The following is an 18,557-nucleotide window of genomic DNA, read 5'->3' on the forward strand; positions in this document are numbered from 1 at the left end:
CATAACAAGAGTGTCACCTAATAGCTCTATCTCAAAAGCCGACACATGATAATCCAAAATCTTTTGGGAGTTCAAATGCATACATTCTATCTTATGGAAATCTTAGCTAGTATGACAAGGGCCATGGTCTAACTAATCTAGGTTAGCCCTTTAGTAGTTTCCTTTTCAAATAGCCATAAGCCTTAATGGCATGCATCTTCATAGCACATGGATCCTATAGTTCGCTACTAGTTAGAAAACTAATTTCATTGGTTTTTGTCAAATGATTTGGTTGCAAAGAAGGCATACAATCTTGCAATTCATATAATCAAGAATGGCCATGGCATGCATTAACTCTTACTATACGTATTGTAATACTTGTTTTAAGGCCCTTTAGCTTAGGAACCACACTTCTCTTTGATGGATTTTCTAAGAAAGATAAAAAACTGACGCAAGATTTGTTGAAGAAATGTACCATCAAATAGCAAGACACATGAACTTTGAGAAACAAAAATTTGTATCAAAAAATTGTATGAAATAGCTAGCAAAAATCTAAAATTTGTACCAATACCATGCTATTTTGAGAAACAAAGGTAGAAGATGCTATGTATATGCAATTTTCTACCACAATAAATGTAGAGAGGAGGTGACAAAGGAATTCCCAAACCTAGAATGTGTGATCCCTAATATTGTTGTAGTAAACATTCTCACAATCCTAGAATTCCAAAACTGATAGTAAAATGTCAAAATTTTCTCTGATGTCCTTATTCTAAATGGCCATGTTGAAGAAGCTCTAAAATATTGCTTTGCGTACAAAGTAAAAGATAAGTTCTTCCAGACCACATGTTGGTTTCATATATGATTTGAACAAAGTGTACATAAGAAATGTGTTAAGAAAGAGACTACAAAAGTAAACAAGTAGAAGCCAGTGCATAAATATAGGTTTGTCAAATAGAAAACATTGAACTTATAATTGGATCAACATGACTATGTACACAAGTCCAAACCCTCACCTATCCTACAGTTTAACAAATCTCCAAAAAATGAAGGGACAAGTAAATTGATTCATAGAGCTAACACATCCACCTAAAAGGATATTTTTATTGGCAAAGTTTTTCACAATCCAAAAAATCATATCCAAATCTTAATTGTGGATAGAAAGGAATGTTTGCAAGTAGTTTCCTATTCTGATCCCTAGATTCTTAGCTCAAAACACACAATGATAGACATGTGGAATATGGATAGGAAAAATAATATAGGTCACAACTAGAAAAGAGTTTAGAGATGGTAAAGTTGAGACTAAAGTTAACCAAACAACAAATATCATGAAATCATAATGGAAGATTGAACAATGAGTAATGCACGGTATGCAAAAAGGGAGATTGGAAAACTTGGAAGACAATGACTAGAAATGAAATTCAAGATAAGGGAATACAAAAATCAAATTTCTTATAATAGTCATGAGTATCACTATAAGACTGGCTAGCAAAATTTGTTTGCAACTAGCTATTACTTCCATTTCTATTTCATGAAGCTAAATGTTTATAGCTCTTGCATTTTCTGATCTGGTATGGTCTGCATAGGTTTGAAACTATAGGGTTCTCAACCAACATAGTAGTTCACATTAAGGATTCCACTTTCCATCTTCACAAGGTACATGAATTGATCTTGGCTCCCTTATATTTTTCATGTTTTGTATCAGTTATGAATGCATTTCAACTTTTGTATGTGTCTGCATGTAGTTACCTTTGGTGTCCATGAGTGGATACTTGAATCAAAAGCTAAAGGAAGCCAACAAAATACATTTGAATTCTTGTCGAGGTGGGGCAGAGAATTTTGAGCTCATAGTAGCCCATTGCTATGGTTGTATGATATACATGGAACCATCCATCATCTTAGCAATTAGGTGTGCATTGGATTTTTTTTGAAATGATGGAGGACTACTCCAGAGGAAATCTTTGCAAATGAAGCGACCAATATTTCAAAGATACAATACTAAAGAACTAGGACCATGCCATTGAATCCCTTCGATGCCGTGAGGAGCTTAATCCTATAGCCCAAGGGCTTAGGATAATCAGCACTTGTATTGAAGCAATATCACTCTTAACCTACTCTGCAATTGAAAAATGAGCTTCTGTGCTATTTCCATTGGCACCCATGGAGATCACATTTGGGGGACGCCACATGGAGAATCTGATCAATGACCTAATAACCCTTCCTTTAGACTATTTTAGGCAAATAGTAGAGTCACTTAGAAGGAAAGGCATTAATGAGAAATTTTTCTCCAGAGCACTATTTTTGTACACCGACAGGTGGGTGCTCTTGTTGTTTTAAGGAAGCTATATGGGCTCTTGTTGTTCAAGGAAGCTATATGGGAAAATAAGTCCTTCACATATTACATTTCCACATTGCTTCTTTGAAATGAGAGAATTTTTTTTTTAAATAATTCAATGGAGATCTATAACTCTAACAAATACACTTCAACTGAAATTTGAACAGAGCTTTATAGTCCTTTGATGATTTGAGCTAATTTACATCTAGATTCATTTTCCCTGATTCTAATTAATCCTTTATCATTACATATGTATATTTGATAGGGTGGACTTTCAAGGTTTAAACATGATAAAGGACAAAAGTGGTGAGATGAAAGTGTAGGTGGAATGTGTGGTTAAGTTTCTCCCTATGGACAAAGATATCGTACCTATTACCTTCCTATTTGGGCTCCTTTGTTGTTCCCTTGCGTGGATTATAGATAGAGAGTGCACCTTTAAGCTTGAAAATAGAATTTCACCAAGTTAGATCAGGCTATGGAAGCAAATTTCTTATTGCCATTGAAGAACGATGATGATGTAATTGACAACTTGGGTATTTTGGAGGTAGAGAGCATGCAACATATAGTTGCCATGTTCATGTCTCAACAAAGTGATGTGGGGGAAGAGTTTGATTACACCCTTTTTAGTGAAGGGAATGCTAGTTCTCACAACTCCACTAGCAACAATACATTGTTATGTAATGTGGCCAAAGTGTGGGATTAGTATCTCACAGAAATCGCTACCTCTTCCAATATTTTGCCTGCCATTTTCCTGGATTTGGTTGAAACTATGCCATCCTCTTGTAGGCCTATCCATGATTAGCTTTACAAAGCTATTGACTTATACCTCAAGGTAAGGGTTACTACACTTTCTTTAATTTGATATTTTAGTTTTACCTAATGTTCTTTGACAAAGCTAGATAATGATTAACCATTGTAGCTAGTCATGTTCTCTATGTAATTTCTAACTGTAATTAACATCAAATGATGTTGTGTGAATGCTAGTGCACTAGTGACCAAAGAATTTTGTAGTATTATAAAATCCTGCAAGGGAACGCAGTTGCAGTTGTTCTATCCTTTATTATCATATGGATATTTATTGCTATATTTAGTGGATTTAATCTTGTATTTGTACATTGGGTTCCCTACCAGGGCATTTCAAATATACTCTGAACATAGAAATATAGATATATATGGTAATCTCATTTAAAACTATATTTTGGCCATTGTCCATCATCCTTGTTGCATGTCGATGTTCCATACTCCATGGTTTGATTTCTACCCATACTAGGGAGCTTATAGATCATAGCCTCCAACATATTTTCTAACACAATGAAAATTTGTTATCTTGAAATCTAATTTCCAATACCTTGTGAATGATATATCAATTCACCATACTCTCTATTTTTATTTTCATGACTTTTACTCTATCTCACCTATTCATTGATTTTACTCCTAGCTCTATAGTAGATGGATTTGTTCTATGGGAAGATACTGTGGAAGGTGTCACTTGTATCAAATGTCTTGATTTTGAAAAGAAATCAAACCCATAGAGAAGGAAATCCATAACTAGAGTACCATCTTGTTTTAGAGAAGACGATGGACTATTAAAGACAATGTCACTATTCATGTATACTAGTCACATTAAATATAAGAATATCCAAGGAAATTTATAAATTATGATCATCTAATAAACATGCAGGTTAAAAGTAAAACTGTTGCAATGCATATCATCCAATTTAGTATTTGAAAAAGCAGATTGTAACTGTTAGGACATTCATCATTGATGGCACTGCCCAAATGTTTGATAATCATATGAAAAGCCTCTTTGCAAATGCATTGGTGTGAAAGGGAAAATCATAAAATATTTTTTTCTAAAGCAATAGAATAATCTGCTTGATTACAAAGGTGATTGAACTTGATGAATGCCTACTGATTTACCCTAATGTTATTTCAAGTACAATCATTGAGATTCATATGTTGTTTCAAGAAATTACAAATAGATAGGAGTCATCTACATTTATGTCAACAAAGAAGAGTTTTTTGCATGCTTGTATATTTTAAAAATTTTACTTATATTTATATGAATGATTTGCATGTAGTTCTTGAAAGAAGGTTCTATGTGTATGCACTAGTGATTTCATTATATTGCCTTTGATCATGGAAACTATATGTTGCATGTAGTCCTTGCGTTACTTGGCTTGGATATCCTCTATGGAGCAACCCACTAGAAACTATAGGATTTACAAAAAAAATTGAAGCAATAGAAACAAAATCTAATGCGTATATGTTCCTCCCTTGTAAAATCTAAGTTGATATATATATATATATATATATATATATATATATATATATATATATATATATATATATATATATATACCACTGAAGAGCACACTCTTCTTAATCTATCCATAGAGGAAAAATCTGAGTAATTCTTCATTCACAAATATTAGAGACTAAGAGGATAAACATATGCAAAATGTTATACTACCAAAGGCTGTCATAAGAAGATTTCTTTAAGCCATAAGTAAATGAGTGGTTGCGACCTATTCCTAAACTACATGCAACCTCACAAAATTTCATACAACTAAGTAATATCATAAAATTCCACATAGCTCAGTAACATCATAAATCTTACAAGGCCTTATGATAGAATGTGAACTTCCTTCTCAAAGTTATTATAATGAGATTAAACAATATTTATACTAATAAACTCAAAAATTTAGAAACCAATATTTCAAATGTAATATAATTATGCTATGGGATGTGTGTGCAACTATGCAATAATTTGATACTATTGACAATCAATAAAATGACAAAAAACAAAATTAGAATAAAAATAACTCTCCTACTACTTGCACCTTTTTACTGGCTTCCTCCTAGCCTCCTTGTTTTCTATCTTGGTAGTTCCTTGGCTTCCCCCTTGCAATCACCATTTACACATGTTGAAATCATTCAGATAAATATTAAAAAGAGTAGAGATTATTTAAATTTCAAATTTTACAAGGAAACTCAGATTTATTGTAATTTTCTAGTTAATATAAGCCAGAATGAGAAAGCACACTTTTAGAGGTAATAATGATGAATTCAATCTAAAATATAGACGAAAATAATTTTCAAACTTTGCAATAAAAGAATTTATTTATTTTCAAAAAGCTACATGCATATAGATTATACCATTACAAAATGATGTAGAGTTGACAAGTAAACATCAGAAATGAAAAAATTCCAAGGCCCGGAGAGAAAGGTTGTGTCAAATTCTTCTCATGACTGAATGAGGAAAGGTATAGTTCAAGTTGAAATTGACATAGGAACGTCAATCCATTGGAAATTTGTTAGGCACTTTGAAGAAAAAAGCCAACTTAATGACCTACTAATATGCAAGCTTTGTGAAGAGCTGACTTGATATGGTTCCCAATGAGAGGTGCATAGGTTGTGGTCAGGCGTTATACTATTTTTTAAATGTCATACACAAGTGGTTGAGAGAATAAACCAAAGTTGATAATATTCATGAGAAGGTGCAAAATGCAAGCCTGATTAAAAATCACCTTGGGAAAATGAGGGCTTTAAGCCCTATTCAAGGATGACAACTAAACATACCAATTTAATGTCATCAAGAGCAATCACATCTGAATCTATTAAAAATAAAAAATAAATGAGCAGTGTGGAAGCTTACATATACAACCATGGAGCTTTAGAACCTTGAAAAAATTTGGCCCAAAATGGCATAGCAAGAGCCAAGTACAAAGTAGTTTCTCTACTAAAGTACATGAACAAGCCAGAGAAGCTAATCAAGTTTTCTAGGGTGCATCAAATTGAGATACCTAGGAGAAATTAGTAGTGACCACCTCTTCCAATGCTAGGGCAGTGTCAGAAAAATTTCAAGGAATTAAATTAGGAATCTATCAACCACAAGAAGACAATGAAGAACAATGAGATCAAATGTTTGACAAGAACTTGTAATTATATGATAAGAAATTTTTTGCTAGGGCAGTGTGGGATATCTTTTATGTGAATCTTGCATTAAATTAACAACAAAAATGGTAGAAAAATGTGATAAGTTTTATTGAATAAAGTGTTGATACTATGTTAGAAAAATTATGAGTCCATCATAAAGCTACAAATTTCAAGGGATTAAATTAGGAATCTATCAACCACAAGGGGACAATGAAGAATAGTTAGGTCAAATGTTTGACAAGAACTTGTAATTATAAGATAAGAATTTTTTTTTGCTAGGGAAGTGTAATTATGTTTGACAAGAACTTGTAATTGTATGATAAGAATTGAGAATTGACGTTTGACAAGAACTTGTAATTATATGATAAGAATTGATATTCCAAACAAATGTTCACTTCCTCATTAGCTAATCGTATTCTTGTGGACTAGTTTCAAAGAACATCAATGCAAATCTCAATTTTTGAGTTATTGAAGATATCCCTGCTCATCAATAAATCCTAGAATAGTCACTCCTCATAGCTAATGTGCCCAAAGATATTGATACTAAGTGATTCTAGACCATGGTGAATTGTTTAACTATACCTTACTAGCTATCCTTCTCTAAGGAGGATGAAAAATTCATCAACCATCCCCATAATTTTCCCCTTCACATTGAAGTACTCATCTACAAACACCATTTCAAGTGCATTTTGATAGATGGAGGTGCAATTATAAACATATGTACATATAACTTGATGCAAAAAATTAGTTTTTTTGGGCATGTGATTGATCCAAGATGTTAAATCATAATGAAGGAATATAATAAAGAGGAGTGATCTTCCAAAGGTTTCATAATACAATAACCTATTAGAGTGGGACCCATCAAGAGGAACATGGTCTATCACTTTGACTTGCATCTAGAATATAATATCTTGCTAGGCAGACCATGGGTTTATGCGATGTAGGTAGTTCAATCAACATATCATCAATAAATAAAGTTTCCTTACAATTGAGTTGAGTTTACTATTCATGGTGATACCACATGGTAGAAAATTTATGAGTCCATCATAAAGCTACAAATTTCAAGGAATTAAATTAGGAATCTATCAACCACAAGAGGACAATGAAGAATAGTGAGATCAAATGTTTGACAAGAACTTGTAATTATATGATTAGAAAGTTTTTGCTAGCATAGTGTGGGATATCTGTTATGTGAATCTTGCATTAAATTAACAAAAACAATGGCAAAAAAATGTGATAAGTACAAAAGAAGCCATAAGTTGGGGAAACCATAAACCCTAGAGACAGAGAGAGGAAGTCAAATTACAAACCATACTATTAAAATACCTAGAGAATGCATACAGGATGTTGAGGATGCCCTTAATCTTCTAGGCTACTCACTCTATTGTCTCCTTAGCTTCCACAAGTATAGTTTTTTTTAAAACACTCAACCTATGACCTTCATAATTTGTCAAGTAGCTACCAAAATAAAAAAAGGTAATGATTTAAGGGGAACTTAGCATATAGCTCCCCTGCATGTGGAGAGAACATGTAAAGAAGCCAAATATTAATGCCATTTGTGCTAACGAGAACCTAGATGCCCTCTGCAAAATAGATGGTGGTTTTGATCATCCCACAAGAATAGAGGGCCCAAGATGTCAATATGCAGAAAAAGTTTGAAATAATCCCAAGTTTTTTTTAGTGTGGAGCCTGATCAGTCCCCAAGTGGGAGATTATTAGTTTGTGGTGACTAATCAAGAAAGTATTATACATACTTTATAAATTCTTTGGGGTTCGGGTCGACATTGTGGCCATGGTCGATGTTGTGGCCGACGTATGGCTGACATATGGCCGACATGTTGTAACCCTAAAGAAGCATAAAAATACTTGTATAAAAGGGCTTAGGGTTAGGGATTATTTCTAAGTGGTGATGCGAAAATTGGTTCTTGTGGCAGTATTGAGCTATAAGGGATTACAAATTGTAATCAAGTTCTAATCACTTGATCATAATAAAATCAGACTTTCTGTTTGGTGGATGTAGCCCAGGGATTGGGTGAACCACATTAAATCTTGGTGCCTTGTGTTCTTTTATGTGTGATCTATTATATTCTATTATTGTTTATATTTGCATGTAATTGTTATTTCTGCCTATGGTTTAATCCTAACAAGTGATATCAAAGTGAGGTTATTTTTTTTAGTTATCCTTTGCAAAAAATTCTCATAGTTGAGTGGGAGTCTCATAGTTGAGTGGGAGTTATGGAAGACAAGGGTAAGCTAAGGGTTGATAGGTTTAATGGGTAAAACTTCCAATTATGGAAGATGCAAATGGAAGACTATCTTTATCAGAAAGATTTGTGGAAGCCGTTAGAAGGCAAAGCTAAGAATCAGGGATCTATGTCAAATGATGAATGGGATCTTTTAGATAGAAAGGCACTTGGAAGCATTCGATTATGCCTAACACCATCGGTGGCATTTAATATTACAAAAGTGAAGATAACAAAAGAGTTGATGACAACCCTAGCAACATTGTGTGAAAAGCCCTCTGCTTTAAACAAGGTATTTCTCATGAAGCATTTATTTAATATGAAAATGGTAGAAGGTGGATCTATTGCAGATCATTTAAATGAGTTTAATACTATTACTAGTCAATTATCTTCTATGGGTATCAATTTTGAAGAAGAAATTAGGGCTCTCTTGATTTTTTGTTCCTTTCCTAAAAGTTGGAATGGCTTGGTAATGGTTGTGAGTAATTCTATTCCTGGATCTAGTACCCTAAAATATGATGATTTCATTGGTGTTATTTTGAGTGAGGAAACTCATAGGAAATCCTCAGGTGGATCTACATTAGGAAGTGCTTTGAATGCACAAAGCAGGGGTAGAATGACTAAGAGAGGAAGTAATTCTAGAAATTGTGGGAAATCAAGAGGAAAGTCAAAGGGGAGGAGGTCTCAATTGAGAGGACCAAATGATTGTTGGTACTATGGAAAATTGGGTCATAAAAAGAAAGATTATTGGAATCAAAAGAAAAATGAAGGAGATAAACTAGATGGAGACAAGGAGGCAAATTTGGTAAGTAACAAATCTAAAGAGGATGCTTTGCTTCTAACTTTAGAAAGTATCGATGATTCATGGGTTTTAGATTTTGGTGCTTCATTTCATGGTACACCTCATAGAGGTTATTTCATTGATTATGTCCAAGGGGATTTTGTGCTTGTTTATTTGGGGGATAATGAACCCTGTCAGATTGTTGGAAAGCAAAAAATTAAGATTAAGTTGTAGAATGGGAATCATTGGCTACAACATGAGGTAAGACATGTTCCAAGGTTGAGTAGGAATTTAATTTTAGTAGGGCAACTCAGTGATGAGGGTTGTGTAGTTACTTTTAATGATAAAAGTTGAAAGGTTTCAAAAGGTTCCCTTGTAGTAGCAAAATGTGTGAAAGTAGGCACCTTATATCTTTGTACAGGTCATATTGTTCCTTCTACTTTAATTGTTTCAAAGAAAAATTAATGTTTAGGAATAATTGCTACATTTGAGCAGGGAGAACAAATAGCCGTTATAGATTTAGATACAGTGTTGTGGCACAACAGACTTGGGCACATGAGTAAGAAAGGCATGAAAGTACTTCATTCAAAGAAAGTTTTACCAGGTCTAAAATGTGTTAATATGGATTTCTATGAAAGTTGTGTGTATGGAAAACAAAAGAGAGTGAGTTTTGTAAAGATTGGGAAGGAAAACAAAAAGGAGAAATTAGAGCTTGTTATGGAGACCAGCTCAGGTATCTTCCCTTGGTGGCTCTCATTATTATGTTACATTTATTGATGATGCTACTAGAAAAGTATGGGTTTATTTCCTTAGATAGAAATCTAATGTATTTCACACTTTTAAGATATGAAAATGCTTGGTTGAAAATGAGACTAGTAAGAAATTAAAATGTCTCAGATTTGATAATGGTGGTGAGTATTATAGTTGTGAATTTGAAGATTATTGTTCCACTAGCTTGATCAATCCCCAAGCAGGAGATTGTTAGTTTGTGGTGACTGATTAGGAAAGTACTATATATACTTCATCAATTCTTTGGGGTTTGAGCCAACATTGTGGCTAACGTATGGCCGACATATGGCTGACATGTTGTAACCCTAAAGTAGCATAAAAATACTTGTATAAAAGGGCTTAGGGTTAGGGATTATTTTAGAGTGGTGATGCGAAAATTGGTTCTTGTGGTGTTATTAAGCTGTAAGGGATTACAGATTATAATCAGGTTGTAATCACTAGATCATAATAATATTGGACTTTTTGTTTGGTGCATGTAGCCTAGAGATTGGGTGAACCATGTTAAATCTTCATGCCTTATGTTCTTTTCTATGTGATCTATTATTTTTTGTTATTGGTTGTATTTGCATGTAATTGTTATTTCTATCTGTGGTTTAATCCTAACAAGTGGTATCAGAGCAAGGTTGTTTTTTCAATTATCCTCTATAGGAAATTCTCATGGTTGAGTGGGAGCGATGGCAGATGAGGGTAAGCTGAGGGTTGACAGATTTAATGGGAAAAAGTTCTAGTTATGGAAGATGCAAATGGAAGACTATCTTTATCAGAAGGATTTATGAAAGTTGTTAGAAGGCAAAGCCAAGAATTAGGGATCTATGTCGAATGATGAATGGGATCTTTTGGATAGAAAGGTACTTGGAAGCATTCGATTATGCGTGTCACCATTGGTGGCATTTAACATTACAAAAGCGAAGACAATAGAAGAGTTGATGAAAACCCTAGTGACACTATATGAAAAGCCCTTCGCTTCAAACAAGGTATTTCTCATGAAGTGTTTATTTAATATGAAAATGGTAGAAGGTGGATCTATTGCAGAACATTTAAATGAGTTTAATACTATTACTAGTCAGTTATCTTCTATGGGTATCACTTTTGAAGAAGAAATAAGGGCTCTCTTGATTTTGTGTTCTTTGCTTGAAAGCTAGAATGACTTGGTAATGGTTTTGAGTAACTCTGTTCTTGGATCTAGTACCCTAAAATATGATGATGTGATCAGTGTTATTTTGAGTGAGGAAACTTGTAGCAAATCCTTACGTGGATCTTACCAGTCTCATTTTCAACCAAGCATTTCCATTTCTTAAAAGTTTGAAATACATCAAATTTCTGTCTAAGGAAATAAACTCATACTTATCTAGTTGTATCATCAATAAATGTAACATAGTAATGAGAGTTGCCAAGGGAAGATACCTGAGCTGATCCCCATACATTTGTATTCACAAGCTCTAATTTCTCCCTTTTGTTTTCCTTCCTAGTCTTTACAAAACTCACTCTCTTTTGTTTTTCATACACACAACTTTCATAGAAATCCATATTAACACATTATAGACTTGGTAAAACTTTCCTTGAATGAAGAAAAAATACATACAATGCGGTGCCATTTCATTCAGTTAGTTTTGGAGGATGGACAGTTAAAGTTGGAGAAGATACATACAAATGACAATCCAGTAGATATGTTGACAAAGGTAGTAACAAGGGAGAAGCTAAACTCCACTTCAACTTTGGTTGGTCTTCTAGACTGAACATGAATAAAAGAATAGCAGAGTCCAAGCTGGTTTGATCTAGTGGGAACCCCATGTGGTAGCGGTATAACTACAGGATCAGTCTTCAAGTGGGAGATTATTGTTTAGTGTGGAGCCTGATCAATCCCCTAAGTGGGAGATTGTTAGTTTGTGGTGACTGATCAGGAAAGTATTGTACATACTTCATAAATTCTTTGGAGTCTGAACTGACATATGGCTGACATATGGCCGACATGTTGTAACCCTAAAGTGGCATAAAAATATCTGTATAAAAGGGCTTAAGGTTAGGGATTGTTTCAAAGTGGTGATGTGAAAATTGGTTCTTGTAGTGGTATTGAGCTATAAGGTTTTATGGATTGTAATCAAGTTGTATTCACTGGATCATAATAATATTAGACTTGTTGTTTTGTGGATGTAGCCCAGTGATTGGGTGAACCACATTAAATCTTGGTGCCTTGTGTTCTTTTCTATGTGATCTATTATTTTCTATTATTGGTTATATTTGCATGTAATTTATTATTTCTGTCTATGGTTTAATCCTAACACCAAGATCGAGGCTTCTTCCTCAATTTCCACCTCTTCTCCTACCTTGATATTGTTAAAGTGTTTAGTTGATCATGCTACAAATAATAGTCGATCACATTCACCAATTCTTGTGCTTGTGTAGCTCCCACACATGCTCCTTGTTAACCATAACAATGAAATAGGTCAAAACCCTTTTTCATTTTAACATGTTAAGCTTGTGTTGGTCAAAATTTTGACGAACACTTAATGTTGGTAGAAATTTTCACCAACATGGGCATGGATTTTTTTTTAAAGATATTTTTCCTTCCATATTCCAACCAATTTAAAACATTTTAATAAATGATCTAAAATTTTGGTATAAAAATGGGATCAAATGTACTAGTGTTAATTTAATTAAACTTAGGAAAAACTTTCCCAAAAATGAAACTTGCTAAAAATTGAAACTTCCAAAAATTGAAACCTGCTAAGAATATAAACTTTCCAAAATGGAAACCTACTAAAAATATAAACTTTCCAAAATAGAAACTTGCTAAAATAGAAACTTTCTCAAAATGGGAACCTGCTTAAAATAGAGATATTCTAAAAATAGAAACCTACTAAAAATAGAGACTTTCTAAAAATAGAAACATGCTATAAATAGAAACTTTCTTGAAATAGAAACCTACTAAAAATAAAGACTTTCTAAAAATAGAAACTTGCTAAAAATAGAAACTTTTCCAAAATAGACCTGATATAGAAATCTGAACCAACCAGTCAAATTCTATAAAACAAAATTTATTTACTTTTCAAAACCCAAAACCCGATTTAACAATTCCATATACAAAACCTCAATTTAACAATAAGGGTTTCAATTTAACTATTTCAAAGATGTATTCAAGAAAAGAGAGCAATAAATCTTAACATGAGAGTTTTCTAGTTTCCAATTTGTATACAGATGTTTCCTGAGAACGATGAACAACCAAATTCACACACAAGGTTTTCAATCATTAAATTGCTTACAGAAGTTCTTGAAAATGAAGAACAATAACTATGCAAAACAAGGGTCTCAATGCAGAAGAATTCTAAAAACAAAAACTAAACAAACACAAAGAAGACAGGGATTCAAAGGATAGAAAACCACTATACAAATAAACCACGAGATCCTACCTGGATCTAATGCTAAAACAACAATCACACGAAACACGCAAAAATAATCCCCTTTCTCTGAAAACTTCCTTCTCCGAAATTCCTCCTCCAAAACTTGTGTAATTGCATAATGAGCTCTAGATTTGACAGAGAGTTCTCCCTTAATTTGAGGCTCTGATTGTACAATTACGCAATCTTTGATAAAGAGTTCTCCCTTAATTTATGGCTCTAATTGTGCAATCGTGTGAGAGAACTCACTGATCAATTAATGTTTATTACTTGTTATCTTTTACCTTTTCATGCACATGCTTTATGCAATTTAATTAAAATAAACTTTATTAAATAATTGCTTGCTCTCTTTTTAATTAATTTATTATATTTTAATTTCATGCATAAGCTTTATGCAATTTAATTAAAATAAACTTTATTAAATAATTTCTTACTCCCTCTTATTAATTTATTATATTTTAATTTCATACATACGCTTTATGCAATTTAATTAAAATAACTTTATTAAATTTATGTTTTCTCTCTCTAGTTAATTATGAGATGTTTTAATAATATATTTATTAATTCAACTAATAATATTATTTAGAGTTTATTATTTAAAATAAAACTCTTAAATAATTATTATTAATTTAAATAAATATAATTGCGCCTAAATTAGAACCAAAACTTTATCTTTAAGTTGAATTCTTTTATTTAATTAATTTCTCAATTAACTAAATATAATTAAATATTAAATTTCTTTATAAATTACCATTAAATTATCTTTTAATTTGATTTAATTATAACAAAAAATTACCACATATCCACAAAACCGAAAATGACAACTCAACTGAAGGCAAATAATATAATCAAACTCGAGGGTCAAAATCACGAATTCACATCACTTGACGAATTCAGATGGGTCAACTAACTTAGATACTTGTCCTATTTTTCTAGGAAAAAATGGGTTTAAAGGTTAGGATTTGGACTTAAAAATTTTATCTCCCCTCTCTTACCATTGAGATAATGCGATAGGGTATGCTCATTCTGGCAATTCAGGAAAGTTGATACCTGATACTTGCAATCTACATAAAATCCACACATGTACAAACACATATATGCTAAACTAAATATGCAATGGTAGGATGTGGTGCATTGTGTAGATCTTGACTAGTAGGTGACTACGACTCCTTTCCTTAACCACATCAGAAATGTCATACATAAAGAAAATATGCATACACACCATACATATGTAGTATGGGGTAAGTATCCATAAGAAAAAACATATGATAATCCATTTAACTAATCATCATCAATAACTGAAATCACTGTAATAATCATCATAAGATCAATTGAATATGAAACAATATCTGATACTTTGAAAGATAGTGCTACTAATCAACAAGAATAAACTAGCCTAAAAGAGTTCAGCAATAATAATAAAATGCAAACTACGGGAAAACACTACATAAGAATTGTAGAACTAGCTGATGAGAACAAAACCAGTTATGAAGATAAGCAATGAAAGGTTATAGAAGATATGTTTGATCAAAAGGATCAAGATACAATCAGGAAAAAGGAGATCTGGCATCTAGCAGAAGGGTGCTAACTGAAGGATCAGGTATTAAATCATTTTGACAGGTGATATAGGGTAGATCTCTTAACAAAGTGGTCCTTACAAACTTTTGGAAATCTCCTAACATAGTGCTTAATTAATTGCAAGTTTAAATCCTTAAGTCAATTAGCTGAGACCTAAAAATCTTTGTAAGCCTTTAATAAGGCAAACCTCTCATAGGGTAGATCATAGATTATGATCAAAACTTTCTAGCCATAATTGGCCACACTTTATTCCTATAGTAGTAAATATTTGTGGGTGTCATCTCCACCCTAGTTTTACCTTCTCCTTAGAGCATTTATGGGTAACCAAAATCTTTTTGTTATGTGTTGATTTACGTTATGCTATGAATGTGATGCATGTTACATATTTTAGTTTATATGCTATGTTATGAGATGGATGAATGGTGAGATATTTTAAGGTAGAAGTCTTAAGTGTTGATTCACCCCCCATCCTGACCCCCCACCCCCCCAGAACTTACTTTCCCATTTATATTTTGAATAATTGGTATCAGAGCCTTGTTCTCTAGAAAGTAAAGTTGGACAACTTGAGAGGAAATATTATTGAGAACTAGAAGATTGAAATGCAACTTTCCCTACATCAACTAAATGAAGCAAGAGATAAATTGCATAAATCATTAAAGAGAAGAAAGGATCTAGCCATTCAACAAATTGACACTCAATATAAAGAAGAAGACACTACATGATTGTTTGAAGACAAGGACTCCAAATAATTTGATGTAGCAATTGCAGATCTGATGGAAAAGAATAATGCCCTAAATGAAGAAGTTGGAAATCTAAAAAGGGAACAAGAAACTCAATCAGTTATGTTGTGTGAGATAACTAAACTAAAAAAGAAATCTTAGGAAGACAAAGTCATGATTGAAGAAGATAAAAGAATACTGGCAAACAAACTTGAGGAGAAGACATAAGATGTGTAAAAACTATCAAACATGCAACTAGACACAATGAATCAACTAATGATTGTAAATCAAGAACTGAATGGGAAAGACATTAAGATTGCAACTATGAAATCATAGAATGACCTACTATAGAATAAATTGAAAGAAGAAAAGGAATTTATTGAAAGATTCTATAAACCTAGTGAAGCAATAAAGTACTTTAAAAAGCTTATGAACACACCAAGAACAAATGATGATACTGTTGGATTAGGATATTCTACTACTAAGGAAGGAGAATCATCTAAAAGTGGTAAACAAAGGGAAAATAAGGGAAAGACCAACAAACCCACTTTTCATCATTGTGGAAAATTAGGTCAAACAACAAATGTCTATAGGAGTAACACTGACAATCAAACCCCAAAGTAAAAAAATAGAGGACACTGCTATAACTGCAAGAAGCAAGGATATTAGGCACATGAATGTAGGATAAAGACCATCAACACTCAAAAATTTGAGGGATATTTTTACAACTATCAGAAGTATGGACACGAAGCATGTGAATGCAAATGTAAATTTAATTGGACATCAAACAAGCAAACAAAGGTACATCATCATGAAAATTCTCACAATTGGGATTACAACACATGGTATAGTTGTCAATATTATGGAGAACATGGTCATGTTGCTATAAATTTCATAAGAACTCACTTTAGAGATAATTACAAAAGTGTTTAAATGGAGATATTGTATGCTTTAGTTGTGTTAAGGTTGGTCATGTAAGCAAAAACTACCCAACTTGGTCACCTGCATCGAGCAATGAATTCAAAAAAGACAAAGAAAAGGTAGATGTTGAAAAGACAAAGATGTAGATGAATAAGACATGGAGAAAGAAGGAAGATTTCAACACATCAAGCCAAGATGAGGTCACTTTATCCAATGGATCAAGTGATCACATCACCCCCAACCAGGCAATAAAAGATATGTGTGGAACTAATATCTAAAATGATATATTTTGTATCAGTTCCAAGCATTTGAGGAATGAAAAGATTTATCAACATGAATTAAGATGCAATGAAGTGATTAGAAGAAAGAGATATTCTATTGTTGTGATATATTTTGTGTTGTTGTTGAGTATTGAAAGAATTGTAATTACTGCCAAGTAATAGAGGAATCATAGTGGTTGTCGAGTTAGCTATGTTGAACGAGCACATTGAAAATCCCATGGCAAATGAGCTTACAGTTGTGTAAGCACTAAGCATTAAATGCAAGGTTTTTAAGGTTATATAGTTGACTTTTGAGTCATTTACATTTACTAGACAATCAAAAAGGACCAAGGAAAACTGTGAAGAGGATTCCAATGACTACAAATAAGAGTCAACTACTACTTGACAACTTTCATTGAATTGAAAGGTATTTCATTAGTATCAAGTTACATTATTTCATGTTTTTCAAACCCTAGCAAGTTAAAATGGTAGTGAGCTCTTCAACAAAAAAAAAGAAGGAAGGTAAAGAGGTTATGAATGTTTAATTGATCAGTAATGAAGTACATGAACCTCCTAAATCTTGTTCTATACTTAAGATTGCATATAAGGGAGACCCATCAGGAGCTTTATCAATGATTTTAATGAATGTTCTAATGATTCATGATGTAATATGTTGCTATATGTGCAAAGTAGGAAAGGTTGGAGACCTAGAGATCAGAGAGACATATGAGAAGTTGTATGAGAACATAATTCTAAAGGAAGAGAACAAAATCATAGAAAAAAAAGGGTTAATGCATGCCCTAGATTTTTTGCAAAATTTCAAGACAGGGTGGATTAAGATAGTGTTGAGCCAAATTCATGACAACTAGTTGTGGTTGGAAGATGGTCCTATAAAGATCTCAAAGAAAAACATTCATAGGGTAATAAAGTATCCTACCCTGGATAGAACCAAGACCATAAGGAGTGATGCCAAGGAAGTAATTAAGAAGTCTACAGGAGAATTATGGAACAAGAGGAGAATTTCAATTAATACAATCATAGAACCTATAATTACATTTGTGGTGCATGTGATAGCACACAAGTTTTACCAGTCTAGGTGACTCAACAATGTGCCATGTAGTGCAGTTGATCTAGGTTATAAAATTGTCAAGAGAGATCACAGCTATGACCTAGCTAAGTTACAACTTCAAAAACTATTAGAAAACCTAGAAGTGATCAGCAAAGCAAAGAACTCCTCATGTAAGTTTGGTTCACTTATTGTTTGTATGTTATTCTATGTGCAAAACACATTTCCTACACTTAGCAAAGTAGTATAGAAGACTAGTCAATTAGTTACACAACAACTAGGAGAATTCATTAGTCAACTAGGAGAGAATTTTGATTTAGTTATGACTAGTTACTTCAAATATTTTAAGAAATCTATGATGTAGAGATCAAGGGTTCATGTATCTCTAGTGGAGCAACATTATAATGATGTTTGTTTCCTAGTAGATATCAACTATACATATGTTCAGACAACAATTCAAAGAGTCAAATGGCTAAAACACTTATCTTATCAGGTGAATGTTGATGAAGCATCTGCAGCTATCATTGCATTATTCACATAAGACATAGACAAGGA

At 32.8% G+C, this 18,557-nt stretch overlaps 1 pseudogene; it reads left to right on the forward strand.

Moving 5' to 3' along the window:
• Positions 1–1,330: 1,330 nt before the first annotated feature.
• On the forward strand, positions 1,331–4,799 carry LOC149550025 (BTB/POZ domain-containing protein At5g48800-like; annotated as a pseudogene).
• Positions 4,800–18,557: the final 13,758 nt, after the last annotated feature.

This window comes from Cupressus sempervirens, chromosome 7 (genome assembly GCF_028749045.1).
Source record: "Cupressus sempervirens isolate cs-2001-9-10 chromosome 7, ASM2874904v1, whole genome shotgun sequence".
Lineage (NCBI taxonomy): Eukaryota > Viridiplantae > Streptophyta > Pinopsida > Cupressales > Cupressaceae > Cupressus > Cupressus sempervirens.